Source organism: Balaenoptera borealis (genome assembly GCF_965194805.1).
Source record: "Balaenoptera borealis genome assembly, chromosome: 16".
Taxonomy (NCBI): domain Eukaryota; kingdom Metazoa; phylum Chordata; class Mammalia; order Artiodactyla; family Balaenopteridae; genus Balaenoptera; species Balaenoptera borealis.
The window spans coordinates 38,772,946-38,799,590 of NC_138872.1; the positions used below are offsets into that span (position 1 = coordinate 38,772,946).

The window sequence follows — 26,645 nt, forward strand, 5'->3', positions numbered from 1 at the left end:
TTCTGAACCGCAGAAAGTAGACATAAGAAGTCCTGGCAGTAACTGAAAAGTCAATAAACTATACAAGAAAATGGCACAGGAAGAAGAGAAGAGGTTTTCTAAGAGACTTTCCCATGTCAGAAAAAACACAAGTGAGCATGTGCTGAGATTTGCAGGTGATCTGGAAGCATTTTTACTGTGTCAGGAATGACAAATCTCACAGATGTGTGTTTGCCAATAGAGAACATAAGAATTCACTCCATGGATGGAAGGCAAGAATGGGAGAGTTTTCATGATCTGTCATAATACTTCACTCCACCAGGAACACAGATATAGAAATGATCATTTTAGGCATCAATACACAAAGGCAAGGATAATATCTTAGAATCAACAGAATGAGAATACTACAGCCTAAGAGATCTTCCTGGCAGAATAGGAGAAACTACTGACTGCACCCAAGTCCTCTGTTCAAGTATATTTTAGACCTTCTACTAAACTTCTATCTGTTCTCACAGTCTTCTGGACTAAACCAAGATGGTGCAAGCTTATACATATGATGAGGCCCAATTAAATGGGAGGGAAGAATCTATGATAGTTACACTTACTGAGCATCTACTAAACAGTGGGCAATTTGAATAGATTGTTCAATTTCTCACAAGTCTGCAACATAAGGGTTGTAAGCCTGATTTTACAGAAGAGGACAATTAAATCTCACTTGATGCCAGTCAAAGGTAGAGACTAGGCTATGAGAAAGCTCACCTGACCTGCTGCTCCCCAAACTCTTTACATCGTTCAATGACAAGCAAATCCTACAAGAGCCACCTTCTGGAAAGAAGTTTTTCCCCAAAGGCTTTATGTAATCTCATCCAGGTGAACCCTGGAGACTGGAAGGACTGCAGATACTGGTAATGTTCTGAGAACGGAAAATTAAACAACAACAAAAAGAGCTGAGCCATTCGATTTGTCTTCCAAATCGATTTTTGCTTGCTGAGGCTTGAAAGGCAACTTGCTTTTTTTTTTTCATCACCATTGAATGAAGCTATTTGTTAAGATGTGTTTATTAGACTTACATAAGAGCTCTTGGCCAAAGAATCAAACTTGAGTGAATGGGAAACAATCTTTATGATCTGTGGCTCTACCATCTTAACCATCACAGTGAAAGCTTTCATCAGCACATCTAATTTTTAATTTCCGTAGATGAGGAGGCAGCAGAATGAAAATGGATTTTAAAATTAGACACTTTTTTTTTTCAAATCACAGGTCTGCCTATGTCGAAGTATAACTTTCACAAACTTAAGAACACTAATTTGATAAAATATATAGAGAGCATGAGTCAAAAATTTATTTAACTTACTAATGAGGGAACCAGCAAGGTGGTAAAGCTGGTTCAGAGAGAATTTGAGAGATTGAGTATATATACAGACACTGAAAGAATGCTGAAATAAAATTGTTAGGTTAGATGCAAAACTGGCTAGTGTCCCACAGGTAAAAAGACTAAAAACTTTGGAGTTTTTTGTTTGTTTGTTTTGTTTTGCTTTTTAACACACAAAGCATTTACATCTCTATCAGACAAAGCTCTCTGAGTTTAACAAGTAACTTCAAGTCTGGTCCCTAATTAGTAGTGAATAGTAATGCAAATAGAGGTCAAAAACTTTTTCTGTAAAGTGCCAGATAGTAAATATTTGAGACTTGTGGGCCAAATGGCTATCTGTGGCAACTACTCAACTCCACCACTGTAGCATGAAAACAGTCATAAACAATACATAAACAAATGAAAAGGGTTGTGTTCCAATAAAACTTTATTTACACAAACATGCTATGGGTCAGATTTGGCTGGTAGAGCAGAGTTTGCCAACCCCTGTCTTAGAGAATTAAATCATCCTGAGTGGGCCTATCAGACAATGTTCCTGCAGGATTTTGAAAGAATATGCAGTGATCTTTTGTATTAGGTTTGGGTAATTTTTCTTAGTGGTGCCTAGTTCATTGGACCTTAGCCAAGTTACTCATTTTCTCAACTTTCATTTCCGCATTTGTTGAATGGAGATAATTTTCAGGAGTCCTCAGGCTATTGTAAGCATTCAGTGGGTATTGTTCAACAGATATTTATTCCTTCCAACCTCCATTTTATTCTCATTCTCAGTCGAAAAAGTGAGAGATGATCTCACATTGTCTCTCACAAAGTCTATTTGAGAAAACAAAACAAAGCTCTTTGCTTAAGTTGCAGGCAGAGACCAACTGGCTGAAACAGCAGGAGGCTCAGGGAGTAAAGAACAACTTGTCCACAACTTTTCTTTTTCTCAGCCCAACACAGTCCTGCCTGTGATGTTCAATTTGGTGGGGGATTCTTTGGCCCAGCCAATACAAACATGGACTCAGTTACGACTTGACCTCCTAGCCCAGATAGGACTGGAGCTATAAGAACAGCTCTGGAGAATGAAACTGCAGCCAGCCAGTGGCTCAGGGATTCTTACAAACCAGGAAGCCACCAAATCCACCAGTCCCCCTTATTTCCCCAACTCTGTGAAGTTAACCAGTACACGTGACAAGCTTGAGTGACAAGTACGTGGGGGGGGGGGTGAGGGTTATGTGGATAGTGATAAGGAAGGTGGAACTGGGTTTTATCCTAGAAAGATAATAAACCCATAGAGCTTTCTGAGAGAAATATATCGACTTACTTAGGAAGATTTCATCACGCAATGCCCTGGACAATGAATTCAACCAGAAACATGATGGGAGGTAGATCTGTGAGGAAGGGGGATTGGGCAGAGAGAAAATCTGACCCATGGTGCAGTTATAACAGAGGCCTCAGCTGACCCTGTGGGTAGCTCTGGGGCTGGGATTGTCTTCTAAGTTGTCCCAGGTGAGGCAAGTAGGCCAGACCCTTGTGTCCCTGCATTAATTAGGCATGATCTTGGGAGACACAATTCCCTACAGCTGAAGGAAGTTCCAATGAGGAGGAAAGCTATGACTATCAGTATCTATTGCTCCCAGCACCTAGGGGATGGGTACATCGCTCCTGAAGAGTAGCCACTGTGCCCATTCAGAGTGGATGGGGCGTTACATTTTTTCTACTACATTTCACCTGTGGAGCTAAAGAGAAAGTACACTTATTTATGCTAATTGTTGATGTTGATTACAGCTTTACCTGGTTATGCTCATAGCAAGGTCTATTAGTTATCTATCACTGTACAATGAATTACCCGAAAACCTAGTGGCATAAAACTACAAATATGTATCATCACACAGTTTCTCTGAGTCAGAAATCCAAGCATGACTTAATCTGGGTGCCTCTGGCTCAGGGTCTCTCGTGAGGCTAGAGTTAAGGTGTTGGCAGGGCGTGCTGTCATCTCAAGGCTTGATGGATGCAGGTCTGCTTCCAAGCTCACTCACACAGGTGCTGGTAAAAGGTCCTCACTGACTGTTGGCTGGATGCATCAGCTGCTTCTCATGTGGGTCTATATCTAGGACTACTGGCAACTTGGCATCTTTCTGTCCCAAGAGCAAAGATCTGAGGGAGAGAGGGAGGAGGAGGGAGAGAAAAAGAGAGAGAGAGAGAGAGAGAACCCATGACCAAAGTCAGAGCCTTTTTATAATCTAGTCTTGTAAATGACATCCCATCACTTCTGCTGTATTCTATTCCTTAGAAGTGAGTTAATAAGTCCAGCTCACATTCTAGGATTGGGGATCTGAACAGGGCTTGAATGCCAGGATGTGAGGGGCATCAGGGACTATATTAGGTGCCGCCTATCATATAGGGGATTAAAAACATTTTCAAAGGGAAATCCTTTGGACTATCCCCAAACTCAATCCATCAGATATACCTATAGAAATTTAAAGAAGAAAACCACTGTAGAACACACTGTGCTTGTATCAGAATGATATCCAACTTACAGACATTCAAAGACTTAAACACACACACACATACACACACACACCAGTGCTACTGGTCTGCATGAGAGAAGTACAGGAATTGAAAGCAAGCCTTAAGAAATTTGATACTGCTTGACATCCAAATGCATGATCACTGTACTCAACTGGATATAGAACAAAAATATTGGAAAAAATATATTTAAAATAAAAATAATTAGACCAAAAATATTTTCAAAGTCCATGAGGGGTATGAGGGAGAAAATGGTCCTTCACCACAGAACTTAAGAAGCCTTGCTACAGGTGACTTCATACCCTTGCCAGATGGACCACTGCTGGCCAAAGGAGTCAGCTTAGAATGTGGGGAGAAAAGCATTAGACAATGAATCAGGAACTGTGTTCTTAGCTCTACCTCTGATATTTCCTAAGAGGAACTGGATATCTCCTAACCTGCCTGGATTTATATCCTGATCTGCAAAAAAAAAAAAAAAAAAAAAGAAATGCATCAACTGGAAGGTCCCTTTGAAGTCTAAAGGGCTTTAATTTGTAAAGTAGTTTGCTGTGTTTTGAGACAAATTAAATTTTTAGTAATTTTTTGTGTGATTTCTACACATCCATCCAGAATCTACCATCTGCAGCTACAAAGAGTCCATCCAAGTTCACTTACTTATATAAAAATAGTCCATCTAATTAGGACTATTTGAGAAAATGCCCAGATCCCTCAGCTTGGACACATATTGCAAGGTTTCCCTCTTATAGACCCTCACTACCTTGTCATGGCTTCTTAAATGGCTCCAGAGACAATATGGTAGAGTCTGTAAGGACCAAAAGAGAAAATAGAGTGATGGTCATCTCCATAATAATAATAATATGAGTAATTTTCTCTAAGAAATACAGTTTTAATAAAATTACTATAGGTTTTTAAAATTCTTTATTCAAAAATACTTTTATACTTAATATTGTTTCACAAATTTACTATTCTAGTTTTTCAGTTACTTTGGTCACTAAACTTCAGGAATAAATTAAATTCTACTTAGTGAAGATAGCTAGAGTTCTTTTCCATCTTGTTGTCCTCACACAGTAAATAAAGATTGCTCTGGGAAGCACAATAAACTTTAGGTTCCAGTGGCTTAAGTAGAATTGCACATTGTTTCTGTGGTATTGGCTTTGACTACTGTAAAGTATCATACATGGTCTAAACATCTGCCAGCAAAGACTCCTGGACGGTTGGTACAGGCACCATCTTACAGGTAAGTATCCTTAGATGAGTATATTTTTTTTAGGTCAACACAGAGTCTTCTGTGTATATGCAGCATAATCCTGAGATGCATAATGGTAATTATTGTAATAATAACAGTCAGTCATGCATGGCTATTCTACCCCAATACAAATGATTATTTGATCCCAGACAGACCTTTACATTGGCCTCTCTTAAACACATCTAGCTGGTTTCAGTTATTTATTCTAATCTATAGAGGACATTTTGACTCATAATTCTACTAACAGCTTAACTCTCTCTCCCAGTCTTTATAATTTACAAATCTGATAAATGCACTTACTAAATCTTTATATTATTTATTGATATAAACTGTAAGAGGCCTCAGCTTAGAGCCACATTTAGTCAAGCCCAGCCAATATCAGGAAATCCCAATCAACCTATAGATTAGCTAGTGAGAAAAATAAATATTTTTCCCCATAAATCTGATAAGTCAATGTTAGAGATAAGAAACATCTTAGGAATTTTATTCAGGGTTGGCATTGAGCCGTATACCAGTATACTCTTCAACTCACTCTATGTTCAAACAACTGAAAGCTCACCTTCCCAGATTTAACTAAATCTCCCATAAGTGTGTCCTATGCAATCTTGTCAAATGCCTTTTAAGAAATCAAGATGCACTGTCTTAGGAAGAATACTCTAAAAATAATAAATTCGTTTGAAATGACTCATTCTTTGTCGACTGCATTTCAATGGCAGCATGGGTAGAGTATATATTTCAAAATCAAGTTATTATCTAATTTTTCTTTGCCAATGGAGGCTGGTGTTACAGAGCATACACATTGGAAGTAGTGTAGATAATGCCCTTTAGGAATTTGCAGTCTTGCAGAGAAGTTGGTATGGGCAAAAGTGCATGAAATATCAGAGAGAACGGTACAAATCCTAGGCTTTGGGAATTAAGATTGTGAAGAGAGTTTTTTCTGCCTGAGCCATCAGAGGAAGCTTCCTTGCAGAGGTTGTAATTAGACTGCGTGTGTGTTATATGTGTGCGTTAGTTTGAGGTTCCCCAAAAGTAGCCCCTGATATATATGAGTCAAGTGCAAGTAGTTTATTTGGAAGGTGGAGGAGACCAGTAGAGAGGTAGAGAAGTGAGGCAGGAAGGGAGGGTAGTCAACAAAGGGTAGATAATAAAACAGTTGGCACAGTGGGCAACCTACACTCCAATGGGAAGCCCTGGGAAGCAGTGTTGAACAAGCACCTAAGACTAATTCTCTCCAAAGGATGAGGAAGCTGTGGTTTTGTACACCATTCCTGACACCCATAGGTTGAGGTTGCTCTTGAAAGAGGAGGTATTAATTCTCTGGCACTTTCTGCCTGCCTGTGCAAAGTCGGAACAGGCTTCATGGCCAGAGAAAAGCCCTCGGGCAAAGAGAGGCAAGTACTAACAGCTGGAAGATGAGCCAGTGAGCATGAAATGGCAAAGGTGATGAGTGGGAATGCCATACACAGTGTGTGTGTTTGTGTGTGTGATTGTGTGGGGGGGCATGCCCACACACAAATAAAGAGGTACAGATGGAGAAGACCGTCCATGCTGAAAGCATAACAGTTTAGCAGGAGCAAAGTGTACATAAAAGTATGTAAGAGAAATTAGGAGACAAGAATGCATTAAAACCACATTTCCAACTGGTGAAATTGCTCTAACAATTTTCACAATGAGATTAAGAATTACAGATTTCCTCATCTCAGTACTGGCAAAATGCTGGTTGTTCCTGCTTAAAATGAAATAATGAAGCTAGAACTGATAAGGCAGTCAGGATTTCCCATCCATTCCTCCGTTCCTGTATGAAATTCTGGCTGTTGAGATGGCAAGGGAAAATGTCCAGTTCACTGGAAGGCATTTTGCTTTTCTCTGAACTCATCTGGAAAGGTAAAATACTATCAGTAAGGAAGGCAATCTGGTTATGTCCACTTAAATATGGATCCCCAATGCCCTCTGGTACTCACCCTTTTTTTCACTTAAGCCCCAGTATGCTCTAAAATCTAGAGTTTAAAAATCTAGAGTCTAGATCCAATAAGCCCTTTGTTATTTGATAACAATTAGAAAGTGCTACTCTCCTAAGACATTAAAATAAGTCCTTTTCTACTTGGAGAATACTAATTTTAATTTACTAAAATAAAATTTTGCAATTAGAACTCTATATATTTATGTGTGTACTTTCAAAATATTTTTAAAAACTAGATTGCCTACATATAAGAGCCAGAATTTATAAACAACTGATAAAACATAGACTCTGGGTATATTACTCTTACAGAGCTTTCATATTAAGCTTTTGGTTCAGAATGATCCATAATGTATATAGCAAATTAGGTAGCTCTTTGAGAGGGTTGGAGCTTATGATGACAGAGGGCCTGATGAATGCAGTGACTCAGGAAGGTGACCAGCAGGTGCATGTGGTAGGTAGCACACCAACTAGCAAATTTTAAAAATCCAGCACCTTCTGGAAATAATACTTTTTAAAATTATTCCCAAGATGCCAGCACTGACAGACTTAGAGCTGATCCTTCCTGGCAGTAAGCCGCATTTTCTCTTTCTACACACAACATTCATCCCCTCCATGGCTTTTCTGAGACATCTCATCTTTGGCATCATCTTTTCTCATTGGTATCTGCTGCTCACCTCCAACAGGCAGTAGATTGGTCTTTCTCAATATAAATCTAATCATGGTACAACCACCTCCCACCTCAAGGCCTTCGGTGCCCCCCTTTTAGCAAAATTATCTATATGCTATTTTAATTTTAGTGAATAATGTTGTCTTAAATTAGTTTTTTGAATCCATAGTCAAATGAGGAAAATATGAGCTGTAGGGACGTCTTTATTATATTAAACTTACTGAATTCTCAGAACTATACATATTCTGGGATTATTTTCTTTCCAGTTTTAAAGTTTGCAGTATATTTTTAATGAAATGATTGTGTATTAGTCAGAGAGTCTTGCTAAGGTACAGTAACAAACAAACCCCCTTCTCTCAGAGGCTTAACGTGAAAGTTGATCTCTTACTCATACAAAGTTCACTGCTAATCTAGCAGCATTCCCAGGAATCACTTTTCCAAGCAGTGATGCAGGGTTTCAGACCATTTGTTTACACCTTGTAGCAATGCCACTTGAAACATGTTACCCTCCAGGGTCACTGTGGAGAGAGCTGGAAGATACCGCAGAGCTATCCAAGTGTTCTTCATCTCTGTAATACTAGAATCCACTAGATTGCAGGATTTAGTACTGAATAAGCACTGAAGGAAAGCTTGGTTCTATTGATCAAGACAGTCATTGTTTATTTTAATCAGATTTTTGGAAAGAGTCTCAAAGAATGGCTTAACTCTATTAAGTATACTGTCCTTTAACTTAAGTAACTTAAAAGTCACCAACCTTTCAGCTCTTATCTTAATTCTTCCCTACCACCATCCCAGCCCATGTGATTGTTCAAGCTCCAGGCACCCCTAGCACATAGTTCTGTTCCTCCCACAGCAGAAGGATTTAGGAAATCACTCCAACTTATTCTGCACTGTGGGATTTGTGCTGATCCTGTGATATTCCACCGAAAACACTAACGGGGTCCTCATCAAAAAAAATTGTACGGAGTTCGGGTGAGTTTGACTATGATTATAGCCCAATGGCATAATCCAGCAGCAGTTTTTAATTTACTGCCGGCAAAGTGAGAATATAACTTACATGAAAACAGGGTCCATATTTGTTTCCTTCTGTAAGTTTACACCAAGAATCTCTGCAGAGATGCAGGAGAGCAAAGAAAGACTCAAAGTAATAAGAAGAACTCTTTTGAGAAATATTTGCAGAACTCAATTCACTTGATTACATTGCACACCTACTCGTTACAAACTATAACATGGATAAGGTAAGATCTTCCCATCTCTGGACTCACAATCAGATTGTGTGCCGGGATTACAAAGGAGAGGGACAGACCAGCAAAATAAATGGTTCTCTAAGAGAGGCACCAATACCAAGGTGTGAGCGTGCAAGGGAAAAAGAAATTACTGACTCATCTTCTCATGTTCCATAACAGCTAGTGGCAAGTTGGTTTTTAAGTGAACCTTGATAACTTTGGAAAGATAGTCAGGTACCAAGCAAGACACGATTTGTAATTCTTGGCACATTTTGTGTTATTGGCTCCCTGGGTCTGGGATGGTATTGGGAAGGGAAGTATCTATAAACAGAATGAATAATGTGTAACCATAATATATTCTCTGTTTATTTTTACATCAGATGTTTGGAATGTTGGCATTATTAAAAAACTAATTTAATTTTGATTCCCTTTTGAACCCATGATGTTATAATGCAAACCCCCCAAACGAGCCGTATTCCTATTGATGAAAATTGGGTGCTGGTGCCATAATTAACCTAATGTTGTGTTTTTGATACATCTCTTTTAATTAACAAAATCTTTGAAGTTTTCTGGTAATTTCTTATTTTATGAAAAGGCCAATAATAATAATAAAATGGTACCCATCTGAAATTGGCCACCCAGTCTCATTCTTAAAGCTTTTCATCTTTGGATTGATTTGCACATCTCAACCTATTACGGAGGTGGACAGATATTATTATACCCATTTTGCAGATGAGGAAATTGAAACTGAGAGCTTTGGAAACTTGCCCAAGCCGGTGAGAATGACTCCCACACCAAGATTCTAAAGGCATTTCCAATCACAATAATCATAGTGGTTCAGTTCCCATAACACAGGTTTTCTCAACCTGGGTACTATTGACACTTGGGGCCAGATAATTCTTGATTGTGGGGGCCTGTACTGAGTATAGTAGGATGTTTAGCAGCATCCTCAGCCTCTAGGCCTAGATGCCAGTAGTGGTCCCTCAGTTGTGGCAACCAAAAATATCCCCTGAAGGGCAAAATCGCCCCTGCTTGAGAACCATGGCCATACGAGAATCAGGATTCATGACAAACGGGTTCTCCTGTTTATACAGCTTCCTCTCTACTGGCTTCGTGCTGAGTCTTCAATTTCTTTAAAAAATTATAAAAAATCTATAGTGAACTTACCTTTCACTATGGGCTGATGTCAGCAGCTTTCAGCTTACTGACTGCACAGTGAGAAGCCAAGCTACATGGGGACAGGAACCGCATCTGTTTTCTTCAAGGACTCTTTGTTCAGTGAATGGAAAAGTGGATCACTGGTGCCAACAGGGGACAACCACATCACACACTCTACACACAATACACAAATTCATTCTCCAACCATCTCTATGTTAGGTATTAAAAGGCCCATTTTACAGGTGAGGCAAAGTTTAGAGAAATTAAGTAACTACTATAACAATTATAAGTCATCAGCCTGGATTTAGTACCCAGGTCAGATTAATTAGAAAGCCTTTATGGATTCTTTTATGCCAGTGTCTGTTCACATTGTAGTTTCATACAGCTATTAGATTGTGAAATAAAGTTGATTGGTCAAGACTAGCATTTTCTTTCTAATGACATAGAATGGAATGGAATAGAAAAGGATAGAAAATATCAACATGAATTATATGTAGTTAGGTTAAGGTATCATTGGATGAAACTTCTGTTTCACTTTGTGCATGTGTCTGTGTGTCTGTGTGTTAGTAGTGCATAATGCAAAGTACACATTTTCCCTTGTGGGTCAGAAATATTTGAAAAACACTGCCATACTACCTATTATTTGTCTTCTAATGGCTAGAAAATGTTTTATTGGTCTTCTCAAATTAATTCATTTATTAAATTGGAAGTTTGTTCTTCTACTAGTCCAGCCTATTTATCACTTTGTCTAGCTGGTATGCCTGTGCTGATATTAAATCTGGGGAAAGTTGAAGAATAGTCCTAAAAAGAGCATGTCATGGATATTTACCAGGTCCAGGAGGCAGAAATACTGGTGTTGCACACACACCCGTTTGGAGTTTCCACTGGAGGATTACTGGGTTTCCAGCTTTCTGAACTTCCACTGATATGACTTATGTTTTGAAGGAAGCATTTCCCTTCCACCCCAGGCTCCAGTATTATTTCCCAAAGATACCCATGATCAGTGATATATCAACAGAACTAAACAGGGAGTCAAATGGCAAAGGACCAGCATGCTTCATAGTCCCAGCTCCCCCTCCTCCCCTCCCCCTCCCTCTCCCCCATCTCCTCCTCTTTTTTCTTCTCTCCCTCTCTCTCTCTCATCATTATCATGCTCTTGTATATATGGAAGTATACCTACGAAAAAATTTAGAGCAGTTTGGTGGGACTAAGGACATCTGTTTTAATTCTCATGGATATCACTAAGTTACTTTCCAAAGAGATCATAGCAATTCACTCTTACACTTAATGTTTGAATGTGTATTTTTCCCATAGCCTCACCAACATTGTATAATGAAAACCTTAAAAGTTGTTTTGCCATTTTTAAGGTAGGAAATCATATCTCGTTAATTTATTTTGCATTTTCCAATTATGTGTAAAATTGAACATCATTTCATTTATTTTAAATCCTTGGTTTTTTTTCCTGCTTACATCCTTGCTTCACCTTTTCTATTCATTTGATAGTTTTCTTGTTGATTAATAAAACCTCCTTACATATAGAGAGCATTAGATCCTGTAATATGCATTGCAAATATTTTCCCTGCTTATTATCTCTCTTTTGCCTTTGTTCTTTAGATACTGAAATCTTGATTTGAAAATTATATAAATTTCCTACTACAAATTATATTACTTGTTACCAATGTTCTCTTCTGGAATTTAGTTTTAATTTCATTAAATAGTAATTTAAGGTGCAATTTGTGTTGGGATAAAGAGAAAGACAGATTCAACTTTATTTTGAGAAAGACAAACCAGTTTTCCCAGAACTTCTTATTAAGTAATCTGACACTTTTTTACTGATTTCAAATGTCTCCTCTGATACATTTTCAATATCCATCTGCATTTTGCACAATTTCTAGAATTATGAAAAACATTGATTGAAACATATTATTGCCAGAATGTCATTTTGAAAAAAGAGTTAGTTATTCCTTTCACAATGATTTGAATTTTTTTCTGCACTTATTTGAATCCACAAAAGATGAAAGTTCATTAAGGTCTCGGGAGAGTCTTCTCTGATAGTCTTCTTCAGCAATGAACTCTTTAAAGTTTAACTTCTATAGAAATTGATTTCTCTTAGGGATCTTTCAGTTACTGCTTTATAGTTTTCTCTTTGTGTATAATATTTCATCTGAACAGGAAGGTTGTTTGATGGCTTGCACCATCTTCATTCATTTCCTTAATAAACATTTTTTGAGATCCTACCATATATGGGCACTGTTGTACATGTTGGGCACACAACACTGAAAAATTCAGATGGATCTTCACAGTGATATTGTAGTGGGTGGACATAGAGCCCCGTTTTTAAAAATAACAGAATTCAGGTGCACCAAGAGCTATGATGGAAGGGCCAAAGTTTAGATAAAGAACAACCGAGGTAGAGCTAGGTGAGATAAAGTGTCAGACAGTGACTGTCTCAGGAGGTGACATGTGAGTTGGTGTCTCAGAGCCATGAGATGAGTGACCAGGCTCCTCTTCTTCAGTGCTGTCCTGGGCTCTGCTTGCTACCTGTCATGTCCTGGCAGATATTTACTGAATGAATAAATCAATCAATGACGGCCAGAAGTTCTGGCCTTGGCTATGAGAAGCATTTTTAATTTATGTTGCCTTTAAAGTTCTATTATCAAAGGGCTGTTTAGACAAGTCCTGTGGTAGATTTTTACTTTGGGGAGGAAAGATATCTTCCTTCGGTTTTTATTCATTACTTATTGCAAAAGTGATTTTGCAATGACTGATTTCAACATTTCTCCCTGGGCTTCTAAACCACCCTAGTCCCAAGCAAGCCTGAGCAAGTTTCCAAAACAGGGTTTTTCCTTCAAGCCTGACCTCCCAATCTGCCACGAGGAAGCTTTGCACATCCACACCTGTGTGGGGCACAGAGTGGCAGGGAGAAAGAAGTGAAAACAAGCCCACTGGGCCCAGGTGATGTATTTGTAGAATCCTGCTTCTCCCAAAACATTTCCTGTGAATCACAAAAACTCACGCTTAGATATGGTCTCTGAGGCTTGCTTTGCAGTGGGTTATACATGAACCCCATCTTGTGCTTCTCCAAACATATTTCCACTGGATAAGTTTTAAGGCAGAGAACTTTAAACACACTTAATGAAACTTTCTTTTCATTGATTAGCTGAGTAACAAAATACATAGTGAAAAAATCCGAATGCATGAAATGGTGAATATTTGAGTCTTCGGCTAGTTTCTTCTTTTGTTTTTAATTTGTTTGTTTTAAGATTGAAAGCTATTTTTTTTTAAACTTTTTTGGCTATAGTTTCTTTTTATGATTATTGATCCCTATTAGCATTATAATTATAAATACTTGATACGAATTTTTCTCTTTGATCTGTCCTACCTGTCAATCAACAGTCTTTTAAACTTGAGATTCTTTCTTTCCTTCTTGACATTTGCCATTGTTTTCCATCCTGAATGCCTTGCTTGCTGTTCTCAAAAGCTGCCCAGGATCACTAAGAGAGTACACTGCAGTATCAAGTACCATGGCTTCAGGCTTTGCCGCAGCTGCCCACTTTCTAAAAGCTCCCTTTATTCTTTGCAACTGCACTTATCCAATTCAGACTGACAAATATCAGTTCTTTCCCCCTACCGTTCATGCAAAAAAAAAAAAAAAATCCCGAAAACAAAACCAAAAAACCCTGAAAGTGTAATAAATCCTTCCCTCTGCACAGTGTACATTAATACACCTTGTAATTGCATTTCCCTGTTGGTTTTAGTCCTTTGCCCTTTTATTCTTTCCTTTTGTACTCTGGCTTCCTCAGCATTACTACTCCCAGCCTTGGAATCCAAGCTGCAAATGCAGAAAACGTGCCCATCCATTTAGGACAAACTGAATGGCTTACATTAAAGAGGCCACAGCACATCATCTGGTGGTGCTGCTTGCTAAAAGCACCCATTGCTCAGTTCACAAGAAAACAGCAGGTCTTGAATTCAAGCCTAATGACTTAGGAGCTCAAGAGCACACTGTGGGGTTTGATGGAAGTGAACTGTATAGTAGTATATTAGAGTATAGTATATGTATATAGCATATGTAGTGTATAGTTTATTTTTCTACCAGTCGCCATACTTATCCACATGGAGAAATCTGGAGGTTTTTCAACCACTGCCTCTGGGGCAATCTCACTTGCTGCATGAATCTGTGCTTCTTCTCTGCTGTTCCACTTGCCAATTTTAAGTAAGAACAGGTATGCTATTAGGAATGGCCGTATTTTACTGTATACAATTAACACTTGAGGAGAGTGGCCTTGAGGAGGTCATTTAAAGCAAATGTAAAGATTACCCAGTCTCTAGTAAGTGGAATATATGAGCTATAAGAGCTCTTCACTTCATAGAAGCCATTAGACACAAATCAAGTCTTTCCTTACTTACATAGTTACAAGGAAACTATGGAGTTACTCCAAAGTCATTTTTGTTGCTTTATTAAACAAGTCAAATGACACCAGGGCCCCTTCAGGATATGAAAGGGCCTATTCTCAGACCTCAGGGACTCTAGGGCTGGACAGGACCTTAGAGACAGGATTGGAATAGGGAATCTATAAGGATCCTTTCTGAGGCAATATTCAATGGCTCTATGACCTAATGCTTTGCTACTCAAAGAGTGGTCCATGGACCAAGGGCCTCAGCAAAACTGGCACCACCTGAGAGCTGATTTCAAATAAAGCATGTCAGGCCTCAACCACCTACTGCCTCTGAATTTGAATTCACATTTTTTACAACATCTCCAGATAATTCATGTGTACACACAAATTTGAGAAGCCCTGATTTACCCTAATCTCTTATTTTCCTGAAGAATAAACTAACACTCAAAGAAATAAGATGCATTGCCCAAGGTCACTGAGTGAATCTGTAGTTAAAAGACCTAGGACCAAACTACATGAATCATGATGTCCAATATGGATAATCACCTGCATTTCTTCCAGGTATCTGATTCCTTCATGAATATCCCAGGGTTGGCCAAGGCCCCACCTGGGCCTGCCCTCTCCGGATAGCTTAGATATTTCCCAAATCACCTCTTCCATCAGAACTTTCTGCAATGGCAAATGTGCTCTGTACCTACACTGTCCAGTGGCCACGTGTGCCTACCGAGCACTTGAAATGGGCTTGCTGCTACTGGGGAGCGGAAGAAGGCAACTGGGGGAAAGTGAGGTCTCCCCTGTAGGGCATACTTGCCACTCAACTTCAACAGGAAAGAGGAGCCTCAGGGCTTTTGTTTGGATAGCTAGCACAGTTGCAGTTTCTCAGCTCATGTTCTGATAAAGTAAGTTGTATCTGTTGCAGTTTTCGGGAAGACTGCCCTGGAAAAAAAAATCTCTAGACTGTATTTATGAACTGGGAAAAAGAGCTAAGAGCCTTTAGGGTCATCTGGGAAGCTAACCATTCTTTTGAAAGGGTATAAGCGAGCCATTAACCTGCTATTCCTTAGGCAAATGCCATGTCCCTGTTGAGGATTTTTCTAGAAAGAGATAAACAGCCCGCTACTACTTGTGATTCTCCTTGCCATGAGGGAGTGGAGATTTAAACTGTCTGACTTAAAAAAATATTGTAAAGTGTTTCAGAAAGAATCATATAGATCTATCTAGCTACCATTTGGTTGATTAGTGGCCAGAATGTCCCCAGTTCTTCATTGCTGCCTATTTCCATGTACTTCTGCAATATGATGTGGTAGCTCCTCCTACCATGAGGTGAAGTCTACTTCATCACTTATAAATCTGGGCTGACCTTACTATTTACTCTGGTCAGTAAAATACAATGGAAGTGACAACGTGTCAGTTCTTGCATCCTTCCATTCTCTTTCATGGAAACTTCCACTGGCATGTGAATAAGCCTGGACTAGCCTGCTGGAAGATAAGAGACCCCATCCACTGGAGAGAGGCCCTGGGCCATTTTATCTGTTCCAGCCGAGGCCAACACAGACCAGCCACCCGCAACTACACACTAGTTGACTACAGACACGTGAGTGAGCCCAGTCCGGATCAACCAAGCCCAGGGTGTATCAGCCAAGTGGCCCCGTCCACTTATACTTGTAAAACAAATAAATGGTGGTTGTTTTAAGCAACAAAATTTGGGGGGTAATTTGTTATAATATTGTGGCTATACCAACATTATCATATTTGACATTTTAAATGGCATTTAACATTTCTGACGGAAAAAATAGTTTTTGAGGTCATGATCAGATGAAGTTCCTTGGAATCAGAATCTATCAGAGCTGGAAGGGACATTAGCGTTAGTCCTCGCCTATAGACAAAGTTTTACAGCTGAGGAAATGGAGGCCTAGAGAAGGAAAATAAATAACCTTGGATCAGACAGCCAGTTAGGAGAAGCACAGGACACAGGTCTCCTGTCTCCAAGGCCTTTGCAAGTCCTCAGTCTGTTCTTTCATGAATATGCTCTCAGTTTTGCTTGTCTGCCAACCAGCAAGCCTTCGGAAACACAGCTTTTAAAAAGGAGATTACATTTAGAGAGAATGGTGCTTCCGACTCTACAATCTGATTCTTTGATTTCTAAAGGCCCTCTCAATTCTTTGTTAAAAGAAATCCCAACTTTGACATTTACTTTTTATGAAAAGATGAACGGATAGCCTTTACCATCACCATGGCACTGCTTACTTAATCAACCATTATGTCTGTTTGTAATTTGTCAAAAATTGTGCATGTTATAATAAAAAAAAAAGTAGTAGTATGTTTTCTACTCACCAGTGAGTGAATTTCTTCACTGGTGTGTATTCACTTCCCTGGCAAGTTAGTAACTCAGCCTGCTTGCTTCTATTCTTTCTTAAGCTCTGGTGGCCATTCTTTGCATCTCAGAGTTTACAACATATTTTCATGCAAATTATCTGATTTGAATTTCCCAATAACCCATTTTTATCCCCAGCAAGAAAACTGAGGCTTAAAGTAGTTATGTGATTTGTCCCCAAGTCATGTGGACTGGAGGGAGAATGGCTAGGTCATACTTCTAGATTTTTATTCAACAGCCTGATTTCTATGGATGATGTCACCTTGCCAATTTATAATCTGCACCTGTTGGATATGTCTAGGTGCCAGTCATGCCCAATTTCCCCTTTCTTACTGAAATACCCTGGTCCAAAGCTGCTTCCTGAGGAAATGGCCCTGGGCTCCTCTTGGCAGAGGGGTCTTCCATGTGGGGTGATCTCAGATTCAGGGCCCTTCTCTTTAGCTGCACAATGGGCCAAGGTTTAAACTCCAAAATATGGGGAAGAAAGGAATCTTCCAGTCTGAAGAAACTGAGAGGTAAACCTAAAGGAGAGAAAATAGCCAACCCTGGTTCTACTCTTGTTTCCTTGGGGCCTTCTTTTTCCAGTTCTAATCCATTTGTGTCCTTAAAATAAACCTTATTTTGCTTAACTGGACACGAGCCCAACTCACACAGTCACCTTTCTTTCGTATGACATTTCAAAATTTCCAATGTGATGTCATTCAACAAGGGAAACTAATCTATCGAGTGAATTGCAATCAAGTACTATTATCTCCATTTCACAAGGGAAAAAAACTACAGCTTTGAAGGGAGGTTAGTGACTTACTCAAGGTCATACAGCAAGGTCACAAAATTTAAACCCAGTTCTCCTGCTTCCCAGTCCTAGGATCTTTTGGGTTTCTTAATTAATATTGAATGTCTTTAGTATGCGACAAACAATATGTCTGTTACAATCCTTCTTATTGAAAAATGTACAACAATTTCCTCAGGGAATATGTTGCAGGAGAGTTTAAAGAGAACCTCAGAAAACTGCTCAAAAAATCCTCACTGCCAACTGTCTGTTGGTATTTCAAGGCAGGATACATATCACTTCATACTCTCTACATCACACTGGTCTCCTGCTTTCTCAAAGGTGATCAACAAAAGTCAATGCTTTAGTTAAGAATCAAGACTCCATTCTCCAAGTTTTACATGACAACACCCAAGTTCTTATTGTCATTTCTCCAAAGAGAACTTGTAGAGCCTTCCTGCAAATACACAGTTGACAAATTGCTCAGATAGCAGTGGAAGGTCTAAGGTGAGTATGCAGATTGGATGCCTTTCATATTTATGACACCCTCCATGAGATGCCAAATAGACTGATACATGGGTCTTTAAATACTAGCTGCCACTGAATGTTTTTGATGGGGAGGGGGAGGAGGAAAGTTATGGTTTTGAGAATGTGTCTTGCACTCCTCCAACTATAGGAAGAGGTGTTGACAGAGGATCCTGACTACTACAGACATCCATTGCCACTGACTTGGTACTCCTAGTCAGTGACTTAGCATGTAGGAATACTAAAGCAGGCCCATTTCTGGGGGACACTCTGGCAGCCCACTTTGGCTCAGGAACTTTCTGACAACCCTGCTGAACCTCCCTCAGGCTGCACAGTGATCTCAGATGCTCCCCGCCTTCACCCCCAAGCCTTCCTTCCTGCATTCTCTCCTTCACGGGTGTCAGACCTCACCATGGTCTCACAGCTCTCCCAGCCTTCCTTGGCTCCCCCCCTATTTTCTCACAAGGCATTTCCCCTAATAATACCCTTGCATGGTTAATCACGTCTTGATATCTGCTCCTTGGAGCACCTGGACAAGGAGTCAGATGAGTCTTAAACGCTTAAGTCAGCAGCTGCTATACGTACATGTATGTGTATAACTTTGAAACTAAAAATAAATTTTAAAATGATTACATTCTCTGATAATGGTTCCAATACCAGATTTTGGTCAGATACTAACAAGGGTCTACTTTCCCCATTTTTATCCCCAGATCATAAAAAAATCCAAGATGAGCCAAAGCACAGCTGCTGACCTGGATGGACAGGTCAGCCCCGTGCAGTACAAGTAGTGGGCAAGATAAGGCAGTGGTTGATGTGTCCACTGAAGCATCTTGTCCAGAAGGGTTTTTTCCAATCACAGAAGTCTCTTTCTATACCTAGAGCCTCAAGGAAATCAGAACTGGCAGAAGCAGTCAGTTTTAAATCCAGGGCCCTGAGTAAAAATTTGGGAAAGAATGCCTCACTCACACCCAGAGAACAAAGCCTCCTCCCCCTTTCTGCTGGTCTCTGACCCAAATTGAACAGGGAGGGAACAAAGAAACCATAACTCTTTTTCCCCCACTGTCCTGTCAAGATAGGAATTGTTTCTAATAGTCTTCCAGCAAAAACACTACCTGTAACTCATTCTACTTTAGCCCAGCTCACCCCAAACTTTGGTTAAGCACCCATGTAAATGGCAGAATAGCAATGCCTAAAGCTTTCATCCCTTCTTATTTGCATCAGTGCAATGTAAGGGCAGCTCTATCTGAATTTTTCTTATTCCAATAATTTGTGTGTTTTTCCTGGGTCTATAATCCATCTAGTCAGTACCCTGGATGGTAGACTGGGCCCAAAGTATGTTCTACCCTTGAGCATTATTTTTAAAACTATAATGAGCATACTAATGTCCTGAGGATCTTGTTAAAATACAGATTCTAGTTTGGTAGATTGTTGGTTACGGCCTGGGATCCTACATTTCTTTAAAGAGAAGGGACCAAATTGATACTGTTGGTCTGAGGCCCTAAAGTCATGCTTCTCAAACTGTAACATGCCTCAGAATCACCTGGAGAGGTTGTTAAAACACAGAATCCTGGGCCCCAACCAGAGAGTTGATTGAGTAGGTCTGGTGGGGCACCTGAGATTCTGCATTTATAATAAACCCCCAGATGATGTCATTGCTTTGGGTCCCTGGACCATACTATGAGTAGCAAGGGTTTAATGAACATATCTAATGGAAAAGTCTCATAAAACCTGATTCTTTCTGCTGTCTTATTTGATTTGTCTGGGAAAGTGGGTTTGGAAAACAGCTGAGTATTTTTGCATGGGGCTGATTCATTCTTCTTTCAACTTAACCTTATAAACTATGGGTAAATGCATAGGACTAAAAGCTGCATAGGTTTGGGACATGAATGGGAATCATGGAAAAGGTTCAACAGCATAGATTTCAAATCAGGGGACCCTGATTCACCATAACCTCTCTATGACCCCCTACTATTAACCTTTCTCATCCTAAATAAGACTCCCTCAGCAATACCTAAATTCCACAACTTTTATTTTACCTCTGCTTTAGGACTGCTTCCAAGGTTGCCAGGACAAGAACATGGGACTCAGAAAACATCGAAAGCTGTCTGGCACTGGGCCCAAGGAAATCCTGATAAGAATAAAGACCCATTTCTGGGGAGAGAGACTGTACAGTAACTATTGGGCAACTCTCCATATCTGCATAACACAATAACTCTATATCCTCCACCTGTCCTGTGTGCTAGGGGTTGTGATTAGTTTCTTACATGCACAGTCTCACGTAAATCTTATACCAATCCAACTAGCAGATGAGGAAGCTGAAGCTGTGAGCCACTGGGTCACAGGCCTATTTGTCCAAAACCTGGACCTTAGACGTTTGCCACTGAAAGTGTGGCCCATGGACCAGTGGCATCAACACCACTTAGAAATTTTTTTTTTAAATGCTGAATCTCAGGCCCCACCCCTGACCTACTTGACCAGCGTCTCCATTTGAACAAAATGCCAGGTGATTCCTGTGCATTTTAGGGCAAACGCTTGGGCCCGCTCTGCCACACTGCCTCTCTTCCAAGGAAGGATTTTTGCAGGGTCATTTTCTTGATTGGAAATGCTTTAGCGCAGAGCTGGTGAGACAACAAAGGCAGTCGTTTTCATCACTGGCAAAGGGATGGTTGGATTGCTTTGGGAGGAGAGCTGTTTGGCATAACGTCAGAACTCAGGGGAGCTGCATGTGCTGACACAGTAGCTCCTATAGCTCTTTTGGGCTGGACTTGGGAACTGATGTGCAGTCATCATCCAGAAGTAAATTGGAGTATATTAAAAGCAGGGCTTTCCCTTGTGGAACCTGCTTGTACTAAGGGAGTGCTCTCCAACTGTACAAGGGTCTTCAAGAGCACAGAGCTAGATTAAGGAAAATAAGAATCACATTCCATTTGGCTTTTTGGGAACATCACAGATTCAAGAGTGATACTGGGTTGGCCAATATGTTCATTTGGGTTTTTCCACAAAATGTTACGAAAAAACCTGAACGAAATTTTGGCCAAGCCAATATCTTTCCTAGGAAGAGGGGATAATATCGGGGAGAGAAATTCAGTACCAGACTAAAGCAGGGGCTCACTTTTGGGGAAATGTGTAAAACAGGACACTTGGCCAACCTCCTTGTATTTGGTCATTGAAACAGTAGCCACTTATAAATTCACAAATCTGTAGTTGACTAGTGTTCTGCTGACCTGATCCAGGTTTAGGCGATAGTGAAACTCTCTCATGGTTCCAGCTGGGACAACTCGGCTCTGGTTCGTGTGTCTCTCACCCTCCTACAGCCTAGCCTGGTGGCTCAGTGGGTTTCCAAAAAACTGAGTGGGAACATTCAAGACATCTTGAGGCCTAAGCCAACCTGGCATTCTGTTACTTCTGCTGCATTCTACTGACTAAAGCAAAGTGAAAGGCCAGTCTGTATTTAAATACTGGGGAAACACGCTCTATCTCTTGATGGGAAGAGCAGCAAGGTCACATTGCTAAAAGGGCATGGATGCAGGGTGGAGAACTGGGGCTTATTTTGTAATCTGTTATATTCCTACTCACTGCCTCTCATCTGTCCTTTTTTGAAATCGTTATTAGTATACTGGCTCTTGCCTAAAGATTCCACTTATTGTTTATGGGCTTATTGCTCCTACTGGCTAGATGCATTTGAAGACCACTGTGTGCATTTAGAAGTGCTGGTTGGCCACCTCAAAAATGCAGGCCATCAAATACAATGGAAACAGGTGGAAAGTCAAGAGAGCACAGAATTTTAATATAAATTAAAATCTCAGTGAGATACCAATACACTCCTAAAATATGCTGAATGAAAAAAAAAAAAAAAACCACCAGACAACTGCACGTATTGGCAAGGATGTAGAATACTTAGACCTCTCATATTCCATGGATAGAAAGGTAGACACTTTGGGTAACTGTTTGGCATTATTCAATAAAGCTGATGCTATGCCTGTTCCACGACCCAATGATTCTACTCCTCGAGATAGATCCAGCAGAAACGTTAAATAAGGTCAACCAAGAATGTTCATAGCAGGATTATTTGTAATACCACCAAAGGGGAAAGACCTCATTTTTATTCACCATAGAATGGGTAAATCTATTATTGTGTAGTCTTACAATGGAATATTATACAACACTAAGAATCAATGGTTTATAAGTGCTTACAAGGATATGATGAATTTCACAAAACCTAAGGTTGGGCAGAAGAAGTCAAAAGAAGACTTGTTACACAAGTCCACTTATTTACATTCAAAAATAGGCAAAACAAATCTATGGTATTGGAATCGAGTATAGTAGTTTTCTATGGAGGCTTTGGGAGTGCTGGTAATGCTTTCTTAATCCAGGGACTACTTACATGAAGTGTCTATTAAGAAAAGATTTCACCACTTTCCACTTAGGACTAGCACACGTTTTTGTATGAACATTATATTTCAATAAGAAGGTTTTAGAGAAGAGCTCTGAAATGAGAGAAATCTGAGTTCAAACCCAGTTCTACCATGTGGATTTGAACAACATTCTTGACCTCTCTAAGCCCCAAGTTCTTCAACTGCAAAATGGTGATAATTTAATATTATAATGGCCTTAATGATGATTAAATTTTAAGATGTGTGTAAAGATCTCTGTGCCCAATAAATGTTAGTTCCTCCTCTTGCTTACTGTCGAAAATGGCTAAAGTTGCATTTACTGTCCCAGACGTGCAAAGTACAATGTTTTCATTATACTATTGCACAAAATCACGTTCTCAATTTTGCTTCCAAAAGAGAAAGAGAGAGAGAGAGAGAGAACTTAAGAACTTTTCCCATTTCATTAATTATGAGTATGAATATTCTGAGTGTTATATCTTACATAGGCTAGAACTTTATATGTCATTCTACCATCATTTATGGTGCTTATTCTTCCCTTTTGGTTTTGCAGATTGTTTTGCTGTTATAGCATATCTAAATTATTAACAGCATTTAGAATGTTGGGTTCCTCAAGGGATTTTATAGCAGTAAAGTTATTATTTTAATGAATAAATAGTACAAAACCTTACTCTATTCTGTGGAAGGACTTAGAGCCATTTGGCTTTCATCCTCAAGCTTAAAAATGATCCTGAGGCATAAATGGGTGAATCAGGCAAAAACAGCCTGTCCTGGCTTCTCACTGTTTGTTCCAGAAGAGGGGGAACAGTGCCTGCGGATGGCATGAGGCAGTAGGAAATCCTGACTCCAGCTTTCTCTGTTCTTGTTCGCAAACCCTCTGGGGCTACTTCATTAGAAAGTGGAGGAGAGAGAGAAGCTTGGAGGAGATTTCAAAGTTGGCTGCTCCCCAGAGCTGTTCTCCACGGTGATACTCACACTTGCGCGCATGCAGAGATGCACATGCACACATGCACGTGCACACGTGCACACACACACACACACACACACACACACACATGAATGGAATCCATGCTTAAAATCCTATGTTGATAATACAGGTTGTTGTCAGCCAGCCAACATTAAGCCCTTCATGAAACCACAGCTTTGACAAGAAGAAAAATACTCAAAAGGCTCGATGAAATGGGGAAGCTGACTTCATCTCTTTCATAATTTTACTTAGACCTCAACCCTGATCTGTCATCTCCTGATCTAAAGGAGGATCAAGAGTCATTTAACAATAATAATAACATATAATTATTCTTAATAACCATAACCTTAAAGTGCTGTATGAAGTCTGTATTCTCCCCAACAGCACTATAAAATAATCAGTTCTCAAACCATCATTTTATAGGCAAAGAAACTGAGCCTCTGAGAGGTAGACTAATTAGAACTCAAGCCTCCAGATGCTAACCTGAGACTTTGTTTATACATTTTGTTCAAGTCCACTTAAAAAAGTTTTATCACTTCTATATATTTAATATTTTGGGGAATTCTCTGGCCGTCCAGTGGTTAGGACTTTGCACTTTCACTGCCGAAGCCTCGGGTTCGATCCCTGGTTGGGGAACTAAGATCCCACAAGCCTTGTGGCGAGGCCAAAAGGGAAAAAAAATATTTTGATGGGTGTAATGGGAGTCTGGCAAGAACCATAGAAACAAGCTAGGAAAAAAAATGTGTATATATAATAGACCTAGGGTTTGGTAGATCGTGACATATTACAGAGGTGGCTGAAGTGACCTGAAGTTTAAGGCTTCAGATGTGAAAGCCTGTTCACAGATAAAAGGAAGTTATTGATAGAAGGGACCTGGTTGGGAGGGATTGAGGATTTGGAGAAAATACTTGGACGTCAGGCGACAAGAGAACCTCTAACTTGAAACCGTCCAATTGGTGAGTTGATATGCACTACTTGAGCCCAATAGCACCTAGATATCATGACCGTTCACTAGCCGGTATCTGGAAACATTGGATGTTATCTCTATTAGAGGGAGAATGGAAAAATTAAGAGCAAATGTTAAAGGTTGAATTTGGGGAAATGCACTTGTTTAGCGGCGGGTGAGGGGGGAGTGGAAGGTCTGAGAAATAGGAAATGAGAAGTTAAATGGTATGACATTGTTAAATGGTATTACGTTGTTATATTAAGAAGCCCAAAGAGTTAAATTTCAAGGCTGCTGCTGATGTTCAAGAACAAAGATGGGGAATCACCGATTAGCAGGTCATTTGGTGATTTTAGAGCATAGTGGTGAATCTAGCATATTGGTGAGTCTGTGGGGCAGGGTTCTGTAGAAGACGGAGTTCAGGTTCTTAAATAGTGATATTTTGTGAGACTATGGAGAGTATAGTTGTAGGTCATATATAAAATTTGAGACATTAAAGATAAAAGGAAAAACTGTAAGATAGAAAACAGGAGGATTTTATTTTCCGATTTGGTTGATAGGCGTGTTTTTCTTCCTTGCTTGCTTGCTTTCTTTTGTTTTTAAGAATAGGGGAAAATCTGCTACAGACAGAATGCAAGGGGAAAGATTGAAGGTGCTACTTGTTGAAGCAGGATACACACTGAGGAGAGAACTTGAGAAGATGTATCGTAGACCAGGGCTTCTTAAATTTGAGTGTGCAGAAGAATTTCTGGGAGAACGAATTAAAACACAGATTCCTAGGCCTCCATTCCTGAGATTCTGAAGGAGTCTGTCTACGGCTGGCTCAAGCATCTGCATTTCTAATAAATGATGCTGATTCAGGTGGCCCCCCAAGCAGCTCTGTGGCGGCATGTTTAGTCTTCTCTGTCACATTCAGCTCAGAGACTCGGGGACTCTGTTTTCCTTTGGCTTTCTAGAATTATTATGTTGTAATTTTTCAGCCTCATTTCCAACACCATTCCTTTCTTCCTGTGCCCTTTTCCTCTCAAACTAGGAAGCATCCAGGAGTTGGCTTTCTGACCAAAAACTTTCTCTAAATAGCAGGCATGAGTAAATCATTTATATCAATGTTTCCAGACACTGATGCACCAGCTTCTCCTTGCCCATGTATCATCCTTCTTGGTATCTCTACCTGGAATTCTCTCCCCAGCTGGTGGGGTTCTCGAACGCTTTTATCAATAGAAATTGCTTAAGACGCCAGATGAGAAATTCAGGCAAGGCTTTCCTGGGGCTCCAGCTGCAACACGAGGGAAAGAAAAGAAGCAACTGATGCCCTTGTTCGCTCCCTGAGAGCTGGTCCCTTAAATGGGGTGAGGGTGCGGGCGGGTCCAGGAGTTGGGCCGGAGGGGTGGCTTGGGTGGTTGGCCCACCCGCTTGATGGTGCTGTGTGCAGGGATCATGCGCAGTACCCTGCTTTTCTCCTGACACCACAGAAGTGGCAGTTGGGTTTTTCGTCTTTTTGTATCTTGTTGTTCATACTTTGCCCCAACTGCACATGCACAGTGATTTTTAGTCCCTTATAGTTTCTTTTTTTTTTTTTAACATCTTTATTGGAGTATAACTGCTTTACAATGGTGTGTTAGTTTCTGCTTTATAACAAAGTGAATCAGTTATACATATACATATGTTCCCATACCTCTTCCCTCTTGCATCTCCCTCCCTCCCACCCTCCCTATCCCACCCCTCTAGGTGGTCACAAACCACTGAGCTGATCTCCCTGTGCTATGCGGCTGCTTCCCACTAGCTATCTATTTTACGTTTGGTAGTGTGTATATGTCCATGCCACTTTCTCATATAGTTTCTTTGTAGTTTATTTCTTAAGGCGATGTTTATCTAGATGCACGCACTGCAGCAAAGGGTTCCAGGTCCCAGGTCCCAGCCTGTCTCACTACCTCTCCTGAAAACTACCTGTCCTTTATTTCCCTCCCAAATCTCACTGTCTTCTACATAGTCTTCCTTGACTAATGTGGTGCCCCACAATCTCTTCCCCTCACAGACCAACAAAGGACCGGATACTTGTCCCTTCATAGCATTCCAATCCAAGATGTGCTCTCCTTGACTAAATATGGACCCCCCAAATACTATGGTAACAAATGGAGAAATTGGACTGGATTGTGAGAT

The 26,645-nt window shown here is 40.1% G+C and overlaps 1 long non-coding RNA gene across 2 annotated transcripts in view; it reads right to left on the reverse strand.

Annotated features, from left to right (window-relative positions):
* Nucleotides 1-26,645, reverse strand: part of LOC309612909 — a 176,957-nt gene that overhangs the window by 91,352 nt on the left and 58,960 nt on the right. Inside the window, exon 1 of one of the 2 annotated variants that reach the window (XR_014235400.1) lies at nt 739-25,993. The exons of the other annotated variant lie outside the window; for it this stretch is intronic. This is a non-coding gene — a long non-coding RNA (uncharacterized lncRNA). Of the gene's footprint in view, nt 1-738; nt 25,994-26,645 lie in introns of those variants that run through there. 2 annotated transcript variants of the gene reach the window in all.